The sequence below is a fragment of the Herpailurus yagouaroundi genome, unplaced genomic scaffold, assembly GCF_014898765.1.
Source record: "Herpailurus yagouaroundi ecotype Mexico unplaced genomic scaffold, PumYag 161, whole genome shotgun sequence".
NCBI classification, from domain to species: domain Eukaryota; kingdom Metazoa; phylum Chordata; class Mammalia; order Carnivora; family Felidae; genus Herpailurus; species Herpailurus yagouaroundi.
Window position 1 is genome coordinate 19,960,387 of NW_024412402.1, and position 21,066 is coordinate 19,981,452.

A 21,066-nucleotide genomic window follows, 5' to 3' on the forward strand; every position below is an offset into this window, starting at 1 on the left:
GTGGCAGATGGGGCCAGGAGGATGGGTCATCGCTGACAGGACAGTGCTTATCCAGTTGGGAAACTTCAGGATGGTAGCGGAAGAGGACCCAGCAGAGTGAGGAACACTTGGGAACAAAGACTTTACTTCTGCCCTCAGAAAGGGATCTTGCCTTTACTTTGAAGAGTGAACTGCCTCCCTCTCCCCCCCCCCCCGCCCCCCATCTTTTAACCTTCCTATCGCCTGGATTCGTGAGGATTCCAGGCCAGATAGACTTTGTCAGTTTATCTGTCCCCATGACCACATCGAATTGTTTGCCTCAGGTAATTACCAAATGGTGACCCCTGTTTTGCTTGTGAATAATTCCTACAAAAATCTTCCTTCCGCTTCTGCTGCCATTCAAATTGAAGTTTACAGGTTTGCAACTTTAGAACTTTACAGATTACTGAGCTCCATGTGCGCATTCTATGGGTGGGGAAACTGAGGCCCAGAGTTATTTAATGAATTATCTAAGATCACACAGCTAACTCCTGACAGAGTCAAGATGAGAATTCAGGGAGCCTAACCCTCCAGCTAGTGTTCTTTCCACGGCACCACGAGGATTTCATTTGCTTTCATTACATTATCATGAATTATAGAATCCCGAAGGCAGTGGGTATGTGACAGAAGTAGACAGAGAAACACAGAGAGAGAAGTCTTTAAAAGAAAAATCATGGGGCGCCTGGGTGGCTCCGTCGGTTGAGTGGCCGACTTCGGCTCAGGTCACGATCTCGCGGTCCATGAGTTTGAGCCCCGCGTTGGGCTCTGTGCTGACAGCTCAGAGCCTGGAGCCTGTTTCAGATTCTGTGTCTCCCTCTCTCTGACCCTCCCCCGTTCATGCTCTGTCTCTCTGTGTCTCAAAAATAAATAAACATTAAAAAAAACATTTAAAAAAATAAAAAAAAAATCATGAAGTATCTAGCACTTCGAACTTAAAGACATTTCTGTTACTTACTGAATAATGTATCACTACCATCTTGAACTATGTCCGTATTTTTTTAAAAAGTCCCAAATTTTCAGATAGGATTTTTAAACTGCTGTTTTTCAAAAGAAATCCTTCTTTTCCTACAGACAAACAAGGTCTCCATTACCAGGAGACAACAAAAAGTACAGCATTTTGCTTCAATGGCCAATGGGCCCCTCTATAGACTGGAGGCAGGTGGGCTGAATTCCTATTTCAATTCTTTGAACACTTGAATATTTGACTATTTAAGTAAAATATATTCAGATGCATTACAATATGCCTTACTGGCTCATCTTTCAGACTGTGTAGTAGGTAGGTCTTGAAAAACAACCACATTAAATAAGATTCCAGATTTCGATGTCTGCTTCTGTTTGGGGTCAACCAGTTAACTTGGCATTGGTTTTTAAAAAGCAGTTAATTGAGGGGCGCCTGGGTGGCGCAGTCGGTTAAGCGGCCGACTTCAGCCGGGTCACGATCTCGCGGTCCGGGAGTTCGAGCCCCGCGTCAGGCTCTGGGCTGATGGCTCGGAGCCTGGAGCCTGTTTCCGATGCTGTGTCTCCCTCTCTCTCTGCCCCTCCCCCGTTCATGCTCTGTTTCTCTCTGTCCCAAAAATAAATAAAAAAACGTTGAAAAAAAATTAAAAAAAAAAAAAAGCAGTTAATTTAAACCAAGTCTATCTTCTAGAAATGTATAACAGTCGTCTAATGCTAGTACTGAGTTGCCTGGGGGGGGGGGGGACAAAAATGTTGGGAAAATTTTTATGATGATGAATCGCCGGGCAGGATTTCTAATGGACTGAGGCCTTTATCCTACCTCAAACTTCAAAAACATACCCTCAAATTGTAAGTCAATACTCAGGCCATCCTCGTCTTCTCTGAAAGAAGTCTTTTTCTATCTATAGCTTGGTAGACAGGTTTTCAGAGTACAGACCAATTGAAAATCTACTATTTTCATTCATTTTAGACAATTAACTACATTATGTAGGTCTAGAATCCTGTTTTTGTTTTGTTTTGAATAACATGACTTTCTTTTTTTAGCCTGTAGTTAAAACAGTCTTTCTATCTTTGGCTTGTTGTTTTGTGACAAATTGAGAAGGCCAAAGGACATTGGCTACTGTGTACACACACACACACACACACACACACACACACACGTGCACACACACACGCACACAAGCACACACGCGCGCGCGCACACACACACACAATCTCATAAAATCATCAACCAGAATAACAGTTTTTCTAGTAACCTCAGATCTTTGCAGGTGTCTTTTCCTTGCTATACTCTGCTTCATTTTCTGTTGCTTTAATGATTTATATCTATAGTGCTCACTCCATTCATGTATCAGTTCATCGGTGGGGGGGCATTACTAAGTGACGTCACTCTGATTCTTCCACTGACCTCATAGACCCAACATCAGTAGCCCGTGTACTTGGAGATGTTTCCCAGAGGCAATGGGTGGGATTTTTCTATCCCCATATTGTCACCCTTGGAGCCAATATCTTGGAAGTTTGACAGAATTAGACAATCTATGGAATAACCTTTTCTGTGTGGAGCTGGCTGGTCTTATGAGACTCTGTAACCTTTGCCTTGCTGGCGTCATAAACTGATGCCAGTCATATTAATGCAAGTCAGTAAGCATGCAAATCAGCAAGGCCTTTTGCATGACTATAATGCAGGGTAACTAAGTGTTGTCAAGATATAATGCTAGTGGCAAAAAGGCTGCTGGGCTGGAGACTGAGCAGGAGGATGAGATGTGAGTGTACACAGAGAAATGCAGTAAGTGTTATGGTAGCCTCAAGGAAGGAAAGAGCCATTTCCACTGGACAGGCACAGAAAGACCCAACACCAATAGTCATGTGTACGGTCCCTTCTATTTACAAAGCACAAACACTTTTTGCATAAACACTTGCCTTTAATCCTTCTGTTAGCCCTTTGGGAGATAATACCACCATGTCTCCATTTTGTATGGGAGAAATTAAAGTTCAGGGAAGTTAGGTAAGTTATTTAAGGTGACGGCTAATAGATGACAGAGTTGGGTTTCAAGCCCAGGGTTTCTGATTCCGGAATACCTGCTTTTCCTATATACACCTTGCCTCTTGGCATAGGTGGATCCTGGACCTTTGAAGGATCGGTAGGACTTACACAAGAAGAAATGGTTCAGGAGCTTTCTTAGAAGTCAGAATACTTTGGTGATGGGGTGGGTGGGTGGGCCGGGTGCAAATGAAGGCAAAGGTAGAAGTGAAAAGATTGGATGGAATTGGATTACGGAGGACCTTCAGTGTCGTAACAAAGAATTCAGGTGTAGAAAGGAGGAGTCACAAAATTTTGAAGAGAGGGATGACCAAGTACAAATCTCTTAGGAATGGAACCCTTCCTGTCCTCATCCTACTCCTTGGGAAATGGAGAAAGAGGTGGCTCCATCACTTGTCAGAGGCCACAAAAAGTGACTAACAGGGTTAGAAAGCCAGCGATAGACTCAAACCATGCTATCAGCCGTCTTTTAAGATAGCTGTTGATTAAACATGGCATCAGGGAAGGGAAAAGAAACTCTATTTCACCAGATCTCATAAAAATGTGATTTTCCTCTTCACTCATGTCAGTGTGTCTTCTTTCTCAGTGTTCTAGAGATTTCACCACAAGCCGTCTTTTCGACTGGGCCATCTATCCTGGGGTACAACTGTAGTTCCTTTTGAGAATGAGTCAGCAGATAGTAATTGTGAAGAGACAAAAGGAAAGGTTGTTTCCCTGAGACTCAAATCAAATTTCGATGGAAATTCAGACAGGTCTGACATACTTTCAGAATTTGGTTATGCCTATCCACCTCATTAAGGAATACTAAATTTCACCCAAGCAAACCAGAAACTCGGTTAGCGCCATCATTCCAAGCAGGATCAGAGATTAAATGTTCAGATGCATTTTCACGTCATTCAGTTCCACTTTACAACACCTTCCTATTTGTTTATGCCTGCAAAAATGAACCAAAAATGCCGACATATTTAAGATAGTTCCCACCTTTGGGGAACAATGTACCTGCCATGCAGTTCATGATCAAAACCCCAGAGTGTGTAAAGTTTTCAAGTTACCTCCTAGAGAATGGAGACTGGAAAACTGAAATGTTTTCCCAACAGCAGAGCCCATTTACTCAGACAGTGCTATGTGTCCAAGGTAATGAAAGACCATGTGTCACATCTCAGTGCACACATGCAAGAAAGAGGCCAGAATTATAGGTGCCATGGGAGCTCTAACCTTGCATTTCTAGACACGTGTGGGTTTCACATGTCTACTGGAATCTAACATTCCAGTAGCAGAGTTGTTGGGTCTGCCTATATGGGTATTCATTGATTTTAGGTGTGAAGAGATCTGAGAATGAATGAGTTTGCACTGTTGTTTATGTGGCAGAAATGCAAATAGTTATTATTATAAAATTACTCAGCTTGTGAGTTGTCTTTATGTTAATGCTGTTACAATCTACATAAACGCATATATTTAGATCTCAGTTCTTATGCCTGAAGAGTCATTTCACCTTTCGGCATTTATCACTTAATTCATAGTCCTTCATTTATTCATTCAACCCAAAAGTGAATAATATAGCCGGGCACAGTGCTCAACAGAGCTCCATGTAAAAGAACAAGAACACACTGCTTACAGTATTCCTTCCAGACTTCTAGAGGATAGAGCTTTGTCTGCTTCCAGATTCTAAGCTCTGACTATTAGAGATTCCAAGATCAGCAATATTCATTGGGGGAATCTTATTTGTGGCTTTTTACTATAAAGAAATTTAGGCACATTTTCCCAGTGGTAACATCCAGCTTATAATTTCCATTGTCTCTTTGCTCTTGGTGATACTAGTCTGTTGTACGGACCTTTTTGGAAAACCCAGGGCCTCGGCCAGGGAGACGACGCCTTCTTCTCCCTTTCTCAGCTGTAGTTCTTTAACACAGAGAAAAATACCATAAATCAAGGGCAAAGATAAATGAGAAACTGAAGAATATTCCTCATATATAAAAAAAGGCAAATGTCCTAGTATACAAGATTTTTTACAAGGTAATAAGAAGAAGATAGACAAGTTGGCAGTAAAGTAGGCAAAATTGCTATGATAGACAATGCTAGAACAAGAAACAGAAATGGCCAATAGGCATATGAAAAGAATTTCAAGCATGTGCATAAACATATCCAAATGAAAATCATGAAATTCCAATATTTATCACCTATGAGTGCAGTGTAGCAAAGATTAAAATAGCTTAATAATGCCTCATGTTGGGGCGCGTGGGTGGCTCAGTCGGTTGGGCGCCCAACTTCGGCTCAGGTCATGATCTCGCGGTCCGTGAGTCCGAGCCCCGCGTCAGGCTCTGTGCTGACAGCTCAGAGCCTGGAGCCTGCTTCAGATTCTGTGTTTCCCTCTCTTTCTGCCCCTCCCCAGCTCATGCTCTGTCTCTCCCTGTCTCAAAAATGAATAAACGTTAAAAAAAAAGTTGTTTTTTTTTTTTTTTAAATAATGCCTCGTGTTGGAAAGAGTAAGGGGAAGGGCACCTGGGTGGCTCAGTGGGTTAAGCATCTGACTCTTGATTTCCACTCAGGTCACGATCCCAGGGTTGTGGGATGAAGCCCGACTTGGGCCATGCACTGGGTGTGAAGCGTGCTTAAGATTCTCTCCCTCCCTCTCTCTCTTTCTCTCTCTCTCTCTCTCAAAGAAAAAAATAAAAGAAAGGGTAAGGGGGAAATGTCACTCCTTATCTCATGGGGGGAATCTAGCTTGGTACATTCTGGTTGGCACATGGATTGGAAGCATCGATCGAGATGTTAAATATTACAGAAGTTTGATAACAATTCCAGTTTCTAAAAATTTGGCTTATGGACATGTCCACTCAGATAGGAAAGATGTATGTACGTGAAGTTTTCTGTACCATTGTAATAGCAAAAGTTGGAAAGAATCTGAGTATCCATCAACAAGGAACTTGTTAAAAACGCTATGGAGGATGTATATAAGAAAACACCGTGCAAGTGTTACATGGAATAAACTCAATTGTCCAGACACACTGATTTAGAAGGTTCCCCCAAGGTATACCTTCACATGGAAAAAAGCAAGTTACAAAACGTGTGGTCCCATTTTTGTATAAATATATACATAAATACACAAATAAATAGAAAAGGCACCCGTAAGCATGGTTAGGCATAGACAATTTCTGGAAGAATATGCAAGAGGCAATTAACAGTGGTTGCCTCTTGGCAGGGAGAAATAGACTTATTTTTCACACTATAAACTTAGGTAGTCTGTGATTTTTTTTAATCACTAGTACATATTACTTTTTAAAAAATTTTTGTAAAAGGATGTAAAAAATAAAGAGGGACTTTAGAAACAGACTTGTCAAAAAATGGGCCAGACACCAGCATTCTAACCCAAATGTGCTGATCTCAGAGACTTTTAGGTCCCACTCTAGTGAATACAGAGTTAAAATCGTCCAGCCTGGGATCCAGAGACCTGAATTCTGGCCCCGGCTCTGCCACAAATGAGTGATAGGATCTTAGGCAAGTCACTTCAGTCCTTCCAAATTCATGCACAATTTCTCATGTTAAATGTTTTCTCGAGTATCCAATGAGGGTATAATTTCGAATTTTCCTTTGAGCTCCCACGCTCATAAAACTCTGATCCCTGAGAGGCTTCAAAAACATTGCTTATTTGGGGGCGTGGATGAGTGAGCCTCTCATAGAAGTTCTATCGGAGCCCATGTGGCTCTTCTCTGCCATCTCGGGACTGAATTCTAGAGTGATCTTTGAGGCCAGTTGAAGGCTGGGGGCTCTCGGAGGTGCTTTGTGAATTTCTGTGAGCTGGTTGTTTTTATTACCAAGTGACACTGGAGCTGTGCTAATCCCTTTGCACTAATGCAAACTAAGAATAGGGCCTAACTCCGCTATGGGGTCTTACACTCTTTCCCAAAATTTGGTCTCATTTAAAACCCAAAACACATTTGGCCCCAAGCGCCTTTCCCCTGGACTTTTAAAAAATCCTGTTTAATTGAAGGGAAATTGAATTCGTCTGGTTTTGATTCATTTACACTTAACCCTTAAGAAAACGATATTTTTGAGGACTTATTTGATGTCCAAGAAGAATTTTGAGCCTCTTAATGAGTTTTCTGGAAGGCTTTTTTTCTTCTTCTTGAAACAGGAAGTGGTGCTATGCTATGGGCAAAAACACAGTCAACCCCGAGAGGCCCCAGTTCAGTTTGAAACTGTATCACCCACTATTTTACATGAACCCCCAATGGCCCTAGCCAAGGCCTGTCTTTCCCTACTTCTTACTTAAGAGCAAGGGGCTCACTCACCTTCCATCTGAGAGAGGATAGCAATGAAGAGGAAGGGGGAGAAATCAGAGTCATAAGAAAAAAACATATGAGCTATTTCTCTAGCTCTTACTGTGTGCCAATGTCTGTTTTAACCTCTGTAGAGATGCTCACTTTTGATCCTTATACCAACCCGATGATGTATGTATTGTTTCCGTTTCGGAGAGGTGGAGGAACTCACCCAAAGTCATAACGGTAGAGAGTGGAAAAGCAATGATTTGAACCTAATCCTGTTTGCCTACCGAGCTCATAGAGCTCAGCCACTGTGATACGTTGCCAGATTGACACATACATCCATGAAGGTCAGGCTCCAGATCGAACCCACCTATTGAAGACCATGTAAGTTTTGTTGCTTTTTGGCAATGCCCTTCAGTCTAAGTGACCCCACCCTTAGTCCGCACTTGTCAGATTCATGGCATATCTCAATTCTCTACCACCCTTTATTCCAGAAGCCTAAGCCCTGTATTTTTCCCAGGTAAGAGTCCCTGCCCAGTCTTTCTAGCAGGTGTACTGGACAGCAGGCCAGCGACCGTGAAACCTCCAGGTTCTGTTTTGCTTTAACGAGCCCACGAGATGGTAAAAAAGATCAAGTTTTGTAGCTCAGTAGAAAATAGCGTATTCTTTGACTTCCAGTGCTTCTCCTTTTCCTTCCTTACCTTTTCTTCTCTCCTTTTCTCTCCTGTTCTAACTCTTGCTCTCTTCTCATTCTCTTTCACTGATATACACACACAAACTACATGCACTTGGAAACACACACACACACACACACACACACAGATCTGGGGCTTCTACAAAACACAAAGAGGGAATGTTTTGCAAGGTTAAAAGGAAACCATCGAGAAAGGCTAACTTCAGCTCCAGTTTCTCCTGAATAGCATTTCTTGTTATTTCAAGGCTGATTGACTTATAACTGCATCCACAGCCACCTCACATCAGTTCCTTTTATCAGCCCAAGTGAGACTTCCTGTGGACTGGCCCAGCTTCCTGATGTATTTCCTTTTTCCTCTAGCAGAACAAAGAAAACCATAGCTCCAAGGATACTTGGGACCAAACATAATTTCACACCGAAGAACCTATTCTTTTAGAATTTTCATTCTCAGTGCGTCAGGCCGAGGACCTGGCTTTGCAAGTTTTTCGCAGCATTCTGTACGGCAGTGTGATGGACCTCACGTGCAATTATCAGGGGTCTGTGAGCCACTTGAAGTCCTCCTAGTTGTAGTTGGATTCCATTCCAGGAGGGAAACTGAACCCGTTCTCCTCACTAACACTACACGAGCACCCCCCAACCCCGTACTCGTGTACACAGCTTCAAGAGTCACATGGAACACCTCTGTGTTTAAGGTTTACTCTTTTGTTAACCTAATTCGGCATAACAGCAAAGAAACCCTCTTATTAGTGATTTCATTCTGGCTATGTTTGAAACTCTAACTCTAGAAAACATGTATCTAAGCAAAGAAGCTTTGAAGTATCTCCAAAGGGTCATTGACGTCAGTGGAAGAAGAAATTCCAGAAATCGGGATGAAGCTGTTGCTTTCCTTGCTTGCCCGGGGTATGTCATGTCACTCCTTACCACTCGGCCTTGCCACCTGCTGTGCACATTATTTCTGAAAGACCCTGAGGCACAATCCAGAGTAATAGGGAACTACCAAGGGAGCTAGCTGTTTTCTCTGTCGTATGGCCTTAGTGCAAATATCACGAGTTGTCAACTTACACTATACTCCCCGAAACTCTTAGAACTTAAGAGGCCATTGCACAGGAAAGATAACTGAGGCTTCAAGATGTGATGTGTCTAAAGGTGAGAACCAGGCAAAAGAGACTCGAAGTAGGACTTGGGTATTCATGTGCCCAAACAACACCTTTGCCATAAAGGTGTTTCTGGGAGCAAAGTAATCAAGACCTAATGAATTCATGCTTTCTTTGTTCATCTATCTTCTTTCCTTACAATTCTACAATACTCCCAGGGAATTGAAAGTGGCACTTTGCACAGAAACCAGCTAGGCATCTAAGCAATCATGCAGGCACCAAATGTTACTAAAGTCATTTTTTTGTCTACAAAGATCACTGATTTGGGTTTGTTTTTAATTTTTTAAATGTTTATGAGAGAGAGAGAGAGAGAGAGAGAGAGAGAGAGAATGGTGGGGGAGGGCAGAGAGACAGGGAGACACAGAATCCCAAGCAGGCTCCAAGCTCTGAGCTGACAGCACAGAGCCCGATGCGGGACTCAAACCCACGGACCATGAGATCATGACCTGAGCCAAAGTCGGATGCTTAACCGACTGAGCCACCCAGGCACCCCAAAGATCACTGATTTGAAATGGAAAACAAACTGAAACTGAAATGTGGCTCCCCAGGCAAGCAACTTATTTCTAAGATGAGAGGGCTAATTCATCATTGTTAATTCATACGGATTTCTCCCAACCCAATCCTCAATGCATCTCTAGATGAAAGGGTATTTCAAAGAGGAAAATAACTCAGAAACTATATGGCGTGAGGAGAATGTGTGAGAGTGGGGTCAGGGATTACTGGGGTACTAAGCCCCACATACCCTGCTTTGGCAACTCCAGATGGAAAGGCAGGGACTGCACGTGTACATGTATGAGCCTCAGACCTTTCTGTTCCTGGCACGTACTCTGCCCCTAGCCCTGTACCAGGTTTGTGACCAATCAGGAATCCTAGAACATAGATCCATGAGTTAACTCCTGCAGCTCCTCCAGCCCTGATAATCCTGTCTGTAGAGATTCTTCTAAGGGCCTTGGAATTCTCCTCAATAAGAGTATATTGGGCCAAAGGGCACAAGTAATCCTGTTCGAATAGGGTCTTTGGTGCAGCATAGGACTTCTCTAGGGGCAAGAACTTGAGGGGCGCCTGTACTTTCTGCACTGTTCTAGAAAGGGGAGGGAGTAAGAGCAGACTACTTTTTTGGAAATGTCATTTCAGGAAACTGGCATGTGGAGAATTTTCCCAGGGTGACTTAGTGAAGGTACGAAGGCCTGTGGATTTGCTGCTCTGGACGCAAGGGCCTCTAAGCCCTTCTTTCTGGAGATTGGCGGATCTCTGTATACTTACTGGGTCTGTAGTGTGGTAAAGGGAGTACCAGGGTCATCCTCACATCCTTCCCCAAATTTGGCCTCAGAAAGGCTTATAGACAAGCCATGACCAGGTAGTGGGGCTGGGTTGGAGTTTATCGTAATTAACCATTTCTTCCCATCACTTTCTCTGCCCAGAGCACCTTTCCCCCGCCCCCGCCCCTCCGCTATTGATTTTTAAAACCCTGTGTGTATTTCATGGGAAATTTCACACGCCTGTTTCTGATTCACTTCCAATTAAAGGCTCAAAATGCTGGTTTTGTAAGAGCTCTTTGATGATTCAGTTTCATGCTGGTTCATCTTTTTTTCCTTCCTAAAAGCCCACAGAATTTTAATAAATGTTCCTCAGACATTTGCATGCTTAATTGTTAAAAATAATTGGAAACAGGAGAGAACGTTTAAGTATTGTGCAGAAAACGTGCACATTTACTAGGGTAAAGAGAGAGACAGATGCCTAGGTGCAGGTGAACTCCTATGGAAAAATAAGGGCTATCACTGAAGCTGGGCAACTAGGTATGCCCACTACTGCAAGGGAGGGGTGACTCTGACCTCAGGTCTTCTAGAAGGCTCAAGGGAGTGTCACATGAAACATAGGAGTCCTTAATGTAGCCAGTCGATGCCACCAACACGCTGTCGGTTGAATGGTCAGTTTCATGGGAGGAGGAACAGGTGGATTGGCATTTTCCAGATGCTAATGTTGCTTTCAACTCCCTTGGGATCGGAGGGAGTTAGTGGTCTGCAATTAGAGCAAACCTCATCCTCCACCCTGCCTCATAGACATTAAAAAGGTTTAATGATGAGCCTATCCGGGTACACCTCTGCACATTAGCGGAAGACTCTTCCGAAGCAGATCTGTGCTCCCCGAGAAGAGGCCCCTTATCCTATCTACGTATCAGTCCCTCTAAAATGCTAAGGGGTTGGGTAATTTCAGTTCTGCTCCTGGTTTGGCCTTAGGCTGACTGGACGACATTGGGCCAGTTACTCTCCCTTTCTAAACCTCAGCTTCTCCATCCACCCAAAAGGATTAAAACTACTAGCAGGAACCCTCTTCTCCCACGGATTTGGCAAGAAATGTGGAGTGATGAGTTGCTTTGAATTTTTTGGAGCAAGGCTTTAATGAATTGCTACAGTTTGACTATTGAGTGGCTCATTACATGGTTCTTCTTACTGTCAATTGTAAATCATGCAACATTTTTGTTGTTGAGCCTTGTTTGAACTTTTTACTAAGGAATCACCCTTCTGTCATTATTCTTCGGAGCTGGTTAGCAATATTCAGTCGGCCTGAGTTATGAAATGTCACTTTGTGCTCACACAATGTAATGTGGGAATGCTGTGTGCTGTGTGGTCCTTCTTGCCTAAGAAGGGGGGCCCAAAAATCTTGTGAAGGCTGGCAGTGAGATGCTGGAGGGGTTTGAAAATCATTATGAGAGTGGCAGATGGTTTCATGGGAGCCATGTAAGTAAGTAAGCCATTTTGAAGTATCAAAATCTCGATTTAAACCAACTTATTAGTTGTGTGATCTTGGGCCACATAGTAACTTCTCTAATCTTCTCCTTTCCTATCTGTAAAATAGGAAGAGTAATGATAATAATTATAAGGTATATAAGTTTTCCAGCTGCTTTACTGACCGATTGTAAGACTCAAAGAAGTACAGAAGGAAAAGCACTTTGTACCTGTAAAGAGCTAGGTAAATGCTAATTATTATTACTTTAGTTTTTCTTCCCATCCGAGTCAGTGTTTGTACATAACAGATAATAAAAATGTTTCTTCAACTGAAGCCAGGGGTTTGGTTGCTTTTTCTGGTTTTAATGATTCCAAAGACTTACTTGCATTTGGTTAATTTTGTCAATCGGCTACTTATTCATATCTCATTGCCCATAAAGACACTCGCCCCTATGAATGCATCAGTACAGACCAAACATCACATACTCCTCCTTTCCCTCCCTCGTATCCGGCCATTGTTATACTCGTGAAACTCCCATCCCCAATCAATGGAGGTTTTACGTAAAAACTGAATTCAGGATATGAGCGCAGCCTCAGGAATTCCAGGCTTGTGCTGCTGATAAAGAGTGTGTCAAACTGAAAATACCAGAGAAATAAAATTCTCCTGTCCAACCAATGCTCAGGTTTGTTTTTTGTTTAGGTTTGTCTCTGCTTTTGAAGAGTCCTCCTGGAATATGACACACATAGCTTTTACAACCTTCCCTTGGGAACAGTTTTAAAATCCCCCCCACCCCAGCTGGCCAGATGCCCCACTGGCTCTCCTGACTGATTCACCTGTGCCAACACCTCTGTTCTTGTCTCAGTGTCCCTGCGGTCATGAGTGAAGGCAATATAGGGCCAGGTCTGAACTTGGTTCATTCAGAGCGGAGCTAACATTTCAGTCCTTCTCTAAGCTCTGCTTTACCATCCCATTCCAGAAAGCAGCGTTTTCCAGTCTAGGAGGAACTGGAGATCTGAACTCCCCTGAGCAACGGCTGTGAATTTGTTTGGGTTGTGTTGGTCTATCTGAAGCATCATAGGTTTAACTGATTTAAATGGGAGTGAAGGAACAGCAGAATGAAAGAAGTAATTTGTCTCAAAGATGGTCCTCTGTCAGTGTCGAAGTCGGGAATAATCATGGCTGTTTTCCCACGTGAGACTAGACAAAGCAAGCTTAGTCTTTCGTCTCATCATGTGTCATCACTGCTGCAGGAGAGGTTGTATCTCTGTCTTCCAGGCTATGCCATGCAACCAAATACTATTATGTGACCAGAAGTGAGAGGGAGAACATTTGCCAATATTTTACCCACACTGAAGCCGCTAAATACTGACATAAAGAAAGGAACATGAAATTGACAGTTCATTTTAAAGTGCTCATCCAGACATTTAGGATTGAGGATTCAGCGCTTCTCCTTAAATCTTTTTTCCAAACACGTTGAATAATGTACTAGAGTTGTATTCCTAGCCAACAGAATTGGGATTTCACAGTCCATGGGGTTGGACATTGAGTTGTTCAGAGAGTGATCTAGAGTTCTTCCGAAACTGCAGTTTAGCTAAAATCAGTCCTATTTCTTTGCCCCGGAAGACAAGTGACCACCAAGATCTTGATGCTCTGTTGAAGGATGAGTCTGTTTTTTAGACAAAAACCACACGGTGAAGGTAAAGAGATGGTGCAGCATCCCGAATATGTATTTCAAGTTATGAAGAACATCTCACACAATGGAAATAAATGCCACCTTGCAGGAAACTCACTTCATTTAACAGTGGTGTCTATCTCTGTGAGGTTGGATCATATGAAGGTTCTGGGCAAACTCATCCTCCCGCCATCTTAACTACGTCCTATGTCTTGCCTAAACATTTACACATTTGGAACGAGCTAAAATCTCATCTTTTCCAAGTAACTCTGAATGTCTGGTTTTCGATTTGATTTGGGTAGAAGAGAGCAACTTTTTCTTGGTCTGTGGAAGGTTCAGATATCTCTCTTTTGAGAGTATTGATGCATAGGAAGCTTTATGACAGATATGGCTCTTGCATAATTTTTAGGGTGAGGGATTTGGGAAACGTCATGAGTAGTTCTCAACTTCCTTAGCCTTATCTCAAAGGCAAAGGAGAGTGGCAGATGTAGAGACACGTCTTAGAATCATCCAGTAGGGTTTCCTGTAAAGGTGGGAATGCTGTGTTCTGCACTGCCCGATATGGTAGCCACTAGCCTCGCAAATTCAAGTGGCCACTGAGCACTCGCAATGTGGCTGGCGAAAGAGGGACTAAATTTTTCATTTCATGTCACTTGACTTTCGTTCATCTAAATTTAGATAGCCATATATGGCTAGTGACTCCCTATCAGATAGTACAAGTCTATATCATTCACATCAAAAGCATCTTAAAATCTGAATTCAGTCAGAGGATATATTTACCTGGATTATTTTTTATTGAGTCAGCTGTGTATTGTCCAAATGGAGACTAACACTTCCACTTCCTCTTAGGACTGACATTAAACCAAACGAAAAGTAAATGTCCAGTGTTATCCAGGTACTACCACAGTTGGCCTGGAGCTGGAAGTAAGTTTACTCTGTAGTCTCTCGGCTTCTTCACCAATTCTATGCTGACCTGTAAGAATATAATGCTTTCTTTTCCTTTCAATAAAGTGGAGGCACTTGGAATTGATCATGGGGATATTCACAAATTGTGAGTAAATGTATATTGGACTGGCCAACAAAGGTATGGGCTTTTTCTATATACCTTTTCATTGAAAAATGACCTCAGAAAAAAAGAGAATCCTGTACTACATGGTGATTTGAGTTTATAAAATGCCGGCATTGTGCTAAATTATTTTTAAGGTCGTTTTCAGTTCTGATGCTTTGTGCTGCTGTGAATATATGATTTTCTATTATGTAGGACTCCATCCTATTAATAGATGGTTGGCTTTTCTAGTTCCCAGATCCCTATAATTTGTTGTAGGAAGATTTCTCCTTAAGTATAAATATTAACAAGCCAACTTATTTTTAAGAAGAACTAGCTAGAGTGGCTTCTTTGAACCCCAATTTCCCTCCAATGAGTTTTCCCTTGGTTTGTACTGTTCTGTGGTACTATCAGTTACCAAGATCAAAAACTTGACGTCTCTGAGACAGGAGGCAAGTTCTCTCTTTCCTTTGTGGCCCTCACCCATGGATAATAGGAACATAGAACATGCTATACCTGATGTGGCTTCAGAAATTAGCAAGAGGAATAAACACTCTAGTCTTTCTCCAGGAGACACACAACGAGTGGACCTGTGGTGGCTTTTACTTAGAAAATCTTCAGGTTGGGGCACCTGTGTGGCTCAGTGGGTTCAGCGTCCGACTCTTGATTTTAGCTCAGGTGGTGATCTCATGGCTCGCGAGTTGGAGCCCTACATCAGGCTCTGCGCTGAGAGTGTGGCGGCTGCTTGGGATTCTCTCTCTCCCTCCTTTGTGCTCCTCCCTCGCTCACGCCTTCTCTCTCAAAGATAAATAAATAAACTTAAAAAAAAAAGAAGGTGTTCAGTTTGACATCACTGGGAAGGTCAGTCTTATGCCCATCACTGAATCTGTGGCATGCATTTTTGAGTCAAATTGCTTAAAACCAGGATGGATCGATGCTGCAGAGAAAACAAGGCAAAGTTCCCTGAAGCCTAGTGCTACGGGATAGTTTTAGGAGTGACGAACCACTGTGGTCTGCTTCTACACTTGCTTGCCCTCCAGAAAGGATGAATTAAAATACAGATCAATCCACAGGCCCCAGTGAACGGCCAGTTAGAGTCTCTCATAGTCTCATCCCCATTACATATAGGCTCCATAACTAGCTCCATATTTCTGTGCCTCGTGCATTTTCAGAAAAATGTCCCTTTGGGTTGAAAACTTCCACGTTTGTTCTTTTTAGATTTTGTCTGGAACGAAGTGAGGAAGTGTGTGTAGAATACAATTGTGTGGCTGTCGCAATTTGTAGTTACTCCTGTCATACTGCGTTAAGCATGGGTTTTTTTTTTTTTAATTTTTTTTTTCAACGTTTATTTATTTTGGGGACAGAGAGAGACAGAGCATGAACGGGGGAGGGGCAGAGAGAGAGGGAGACACAGAATTGGAAACAGGCTCCAGGCTCTGAGCCATCAGCCCAGAGCCTGACGCGGGGCTCGAACTCCCGGACCGCGAGATCGTGACCTGGCTGAAGTCGGACGCTTAACCGACTGCGCCACCAAGGCGCCCCAAGCATGGGTTTTTAATGTTTGCATACACTCCTTGAGGGCAGACTTTCGGCCAGTTTTTCCTGGAGACCTCAGCACCTGGCACAGGTTCATGTACTTAGCGAGCACCTTCTCTATGTTAGGCGCTGCGATACGGTAGTAAATAAAGACAGGCGAGGCTCCTGCCCCATCACATTACAGTGATGGAGGGAAAACAAATACTGAGCCATTTGCTTTCAGAGCAAAGAGCTCTGTGAAAACGGAAGTGCAGGGTGCTTCAGGGGAGCATAACCTGGGGACCTGGCCTAGTCTCAGAGGTCAAAGGTTTCCCTAAGGAAGTGACATTGAGGGTGACCCTTGAATGATAAGGAGGAGTAAGCCTAAAAGAGAAGTAAGCCCTCAATCTGTCTTGGCAGAATTAGCGGATGAATGAAATGGCTGCTTTCCTCCCCAGCCTCGCCGTGGCACGGCTAAGTTCAGCATCACAAGCTCCGTCACTCTATCCAAGGTCCCTCCAGGCCTTATCTGTGCGTCCATGAGCCGTTTTCTTAGCTTCTCTCTTCTGCAGTCAAGGCAAGTAGAGTGTAATAAAGAAAATGGTAAGAGGACAATGACCTTTGGAGACGTTACCACACCAGTGTTTAACTGAGAGCATAGAATATACAGGTAGTGGTTGATATGCTTATAATCTACCATGCATCCAGAAATTTCAAGGGTAAGAGGATTCTGGGAGGCTGACTTCCACCTTGGAGAATTCCAGTTGGCGGAATCAACTTGGTCTCAGCTTGGCGTGACTCCTCACCCGCAAGGCGAGGCCGCTCTTTGGCAGACAGAGCCCTGGAAGCCATGCTCACTGGCTTTGCTATGAAGGGCTGTGGGTCCTTAAGCAAGGGCCAGGTCTCCCCAGGCCTTGTTTTCTCACTGCCGAAGGGGGAGATCCTGCCAGTGATAAATTTACCTCAAAGCCATGTTGTAATAAAGACGGCCTTGAAAGCATTTCGCAAGATTAAATAAAACAACAGCAACAAGTAAACACCTCCTTGAGGAGGTGGGCTTTCCTTACCTGGTGTTTCCTTTCTGGAGAAAGCTCTGTGATCGGAGACTTTAGAGCGGCTCAGAGCTGGGATTGGCTTTCAAGATCTTTTCTGGAAATACTGGGCCCTTTACTTTAAAACAACCTTGCAGGAGGCATCTGTAATGATGATGATAATAATAATAATAACATTTATTGAGTAGTTACTGATGAGCCAGGCACTGTCCTGAGCAATTTAAATGCATTTTAGCACTTCATTCCCACCGCAGCCCATGGAATACATCTATTATTAGCCACACTTTACCCATGAGAAGGGGTGGAGGCATAGAAAACTCAAGCGACTTGCCAAAAGCTATGCAGTTAGAAGGGTCTGTCTGATCCCAAAGACTTTACTCACTACATATGTGAAATATTTTCAGCTTTTCAGAATAAGAGTTCGGGGTTGCTAAGTGACTAAGCATATACAATTAATTATGCCTTCCCTGGAATACAAGAGTGTTAACATTAGCAGAAGTTTATTTTTGCAATTCCTTTGGCCTTCTGGTGTTTCCACATGCCTCCACCCCTTTTCCTAACTGTATTGCTCTCCTGTTGTTTAAAGGGGGGGGGGGGAGTGGGGGCCGGGGGGCGGGAATCTAGTTTCAAACTTGTCCAAATAGAAAATGAATTGCATTTCAACTGGCCAGCGCCGCGGCAAAGGACTGAAGCACAGATGCCAGGCACGTTTGGGGAAAACCTTATGGCAGTGCAGGGGCAGTGCAGGATCTAGGCTATGTTTTATTACCGAGATCTTAAACAATTTTTAAGCGCCCTCTTATTACCTCCCCTCGCCCCCATCCCACCTCATCTACTGGGATGCTAAAGAGAGAAGACGACGTCTCTACCTTCTTGGGATGGAAACAATAGACTTTGCCTGTGCTACTTTTATTTCCCCACTGGGGAATCTGGGAGCTGACCTGATTGAATTCCGCTGGTAGAGGTCATGCTTTGAATTCAAGGCAGAGGAAAAAGCGAAGAAAACATTTTGCAATGATACCCCCCGGGTCCTGAGCACACTGGGGCCTCTCCTCGCTGCATTGTGGTCTGCTGATAAGGATAACGTGGATGACAAGCGGAACATTTCCAGGACAAAGGAAATTCCCCGTTTCATTGTTTAAAGGAAGCCACCGTCCAGCTCAGGAGAACCTGGTTTCAGGCACAGCAGATTTCCCTGCTGGCGGGCAGCAGAGGCAGGCCAGTGAGGCTGGCAATACAGGCTGCCTGTGAGCGCCGTCTGTCCCTAATTTCATCTGGGGCGCACTGGCGTGGTGGGAAGTCAAGAAGGGGTCATTGCAGTTTATGGCATTTCGCAGGGGTTAGAGATGTCGGCATCACGGGCTGGGAGAGTTAAAAGCCTGATTCGTACAATGTGGCCCATTGAAGCATCACAGAAAAAGCACCAGGAGATTTAGAGAAGCTGATCTGGTTTTGAGTTTAAATTCTGGACCTCTTTTTCTCCCCACCCCCTCCGAGCCAAAATGTCAGAAAAGGGCCTGGTTTCCCTTTATGGAGTGCAAAATAAACAGATCTTCAGCAGCAGGAGAGGGGCCCAGCTCCCCAGCCCATAATGCCAGAGCTGGGGTGGGGGGGGGGGCGTGGGGAAAAGTCTTCTGTCTGGTTAGTATTTGGCATTGACTTTCATTTTCTCCAACCTCTGTTTTCTAGAAGCCTGCCTGTACGGGAAGTACAGGAATAAAAGAGAAGCTGATCTTGGGGGTTTTTTTTGCCAGACTTCAAAGGAGGTGGTGGATTTGGGATTTTTGATAGTTTGGGGAGGCATTTGCAAAATTAAAACTGCTTTGGGGAATTGAACCCAGAGACCGGGATCTTAGCTGTGGGCTGGTCCGAGGGCACTGCTCTTCTGCCCGCTGGAACCTGAGCTCGCAGGGCTTGCTGCGGGCCCCTCCCAGCCCCGGGAGTGCACCGAGCCCTGGGCATCGTGGGGTCAGCTGTGGTTAGCCTGGCCACAGGGCCCTGCATTCCTTCTGGGCTTTGCTTGGTTTGGGTGGGTGTGACCACGAGTTTACTCTGGAGAACACTGAGACAAAGAGTCTAAATTGGGCAGGATCTCGAATCTAATGACTTGTTTACAGATCCTGTACTTTTTCCAGGGCCGGGAGGAGGAAGAGGAAAGGGCACACTGGTCAGTGTGGGCATGGCACATTATTGTTTTTCATCCTAAGGAGGTAGAATAGTTTCAGCCAGCAGCGGGGCATCTGCCCGGCAGCCAGTGGGCAAAGTGGCACTCTGTGTAATTTTCCAAGGTGGGGAGGAAGCAGCAGCGGCCTGGGCCTCTGCCCACCGGCTTGGCTTCCGGGGAACGTACCCGCTCCAGGGAGAATGCCCGACCCTGCCACATGAAAGGCCCTGTTTCCTCCCACTGTAACTTCAAGCGGTGGGGGAGATTACCCTCTTCACCCCTGCTCCAAGCGCACCCGGAACCAGGGTGCCCAGCGAAGCCTGTGCACCTGTGATGGGGCAGAGGAGACAACGCAGGGCCCGTGTCAGGAGAGAGGAAGTGCCCAGGAAATTCACTCTCTAAGAGAAAAGCAGGCTCACGAAGGGCTTGCTGTCAGGCGGTGTGTGTGTGATGATTGCTAAGTGTAAGAAACTCCTCTGAAAGCCTATATGCTGCCAATCTGAAGCCTTCTTCCAGCTTCTGACAGTTCTTCTGGGACCCAGAGGTGCTGCTTCCAAGACATGCAGGCTTGGGGTTTATCCCAAAAGGATGGTGTTGGACTGCAGGGAAGGGAGGGAGGAGCCTGCATCCACGTGTGTTCCTTTTAGTTCCCCCACCAACCTGTGAGGTATATATATCGCAACTCCCACCTTGTGATGAGGGAACTGAGGCCCAGAGATGTTAGGTCATTTACTCAAGGCCACACGGCTGCTGAAGGCGTCGTGCCGCATCTGCTCTGCACCCCGTTTGTGCAGGTTTACAAGGCAAGGCAGTGACCCCTGTGTGCCTGTGCTGGGGAGGAGGTGGCCCTAAGATGCAGTCCATCACTTCTCCTGGACTCTTTCAGTCGGGTGTGGCTGAGTTAAAGTCGTGCTTTAAGGGAATGTGCGCCAGTCCACGGGTAGAGGAGTCCGCATCACAAAGCGTGGGGGATTCTTGTTATCCCAAAGCCCTCAGATGTTCCCACAGGGGTATCTAAGGTGGCGCCAGGGATGGTGGGGACGGGTTGTTCCTGGGAGCCTCTGAACAGGGAAGCCTCATCCATGATGGCATCCCCAGAAAACATTCACTCTAAGACATCTAGGGGTGCCTGAGTGGCTCAGTCGTTAAGCGTCTGACTCTTGATTTTGACTCAAGTCACGATCTCACAGCTTGTGGCTTCGCGCCCCGCATCGGGTTCCAGGCGAACGGCGCGCAGACGGCTTGGGATCTTCTCTCTCTCTCCCTCCCTCTCTTTCTGTCCCTTCCCTGCTTGTGCTCTCTCTCTCTCTCTCTCTCTCTCTCTCTCTCTCAAAATAAATAAACAAAAACTTAAAAAAATTTTTAAAAACACACACACAAACTTTAGGACATCTATTAACTCATTTGAGTGCTGAAAGGCAGGCAGGACAGCCATCCTAACCGGAAAAAGGGGACCCGGATGTCGTAGACTGGAGTTCTAATGCCAGCTCCTGCTGTCGACCAGATGTGTGATGCTGAGCAAATCACTTCACTTCTCCTAGTCACAGATTTCGCATCCACGACACGCGGGACTCGCTCCCCACGAGATTCGGGGTACAGAGGCGATTCTCCCCAACCTTCTGAGGCTCCCCAAAGCTGGTGATGCAAAGCACATTTCTGAACACCACCACCTGCCCTTCTTCTTCCAGCCTCGCTGGAATCTGACCAATGGGGAGGCCAGGTCTGCAGGGAAGGAGTAGGTGGCCAGATTCCTTTCCACTTGTTT

At 44.7% G+C, this 21,066-nt stretch overlaps 1 protein-coding gene across 5 annotated transcripts in view; it reads left to right on the forward strand.

Moving 5' to 3' along the window:
* Positions 1 to 21,066, forward strand: part of FLI1 (Fli-1 proto-oncogene, ETS transcription factor) — a 131,073-nt gene that overhangs the window by 12,837 nt on the left and 97,170 nt on the right. The window lies entirely within an intron of this gene.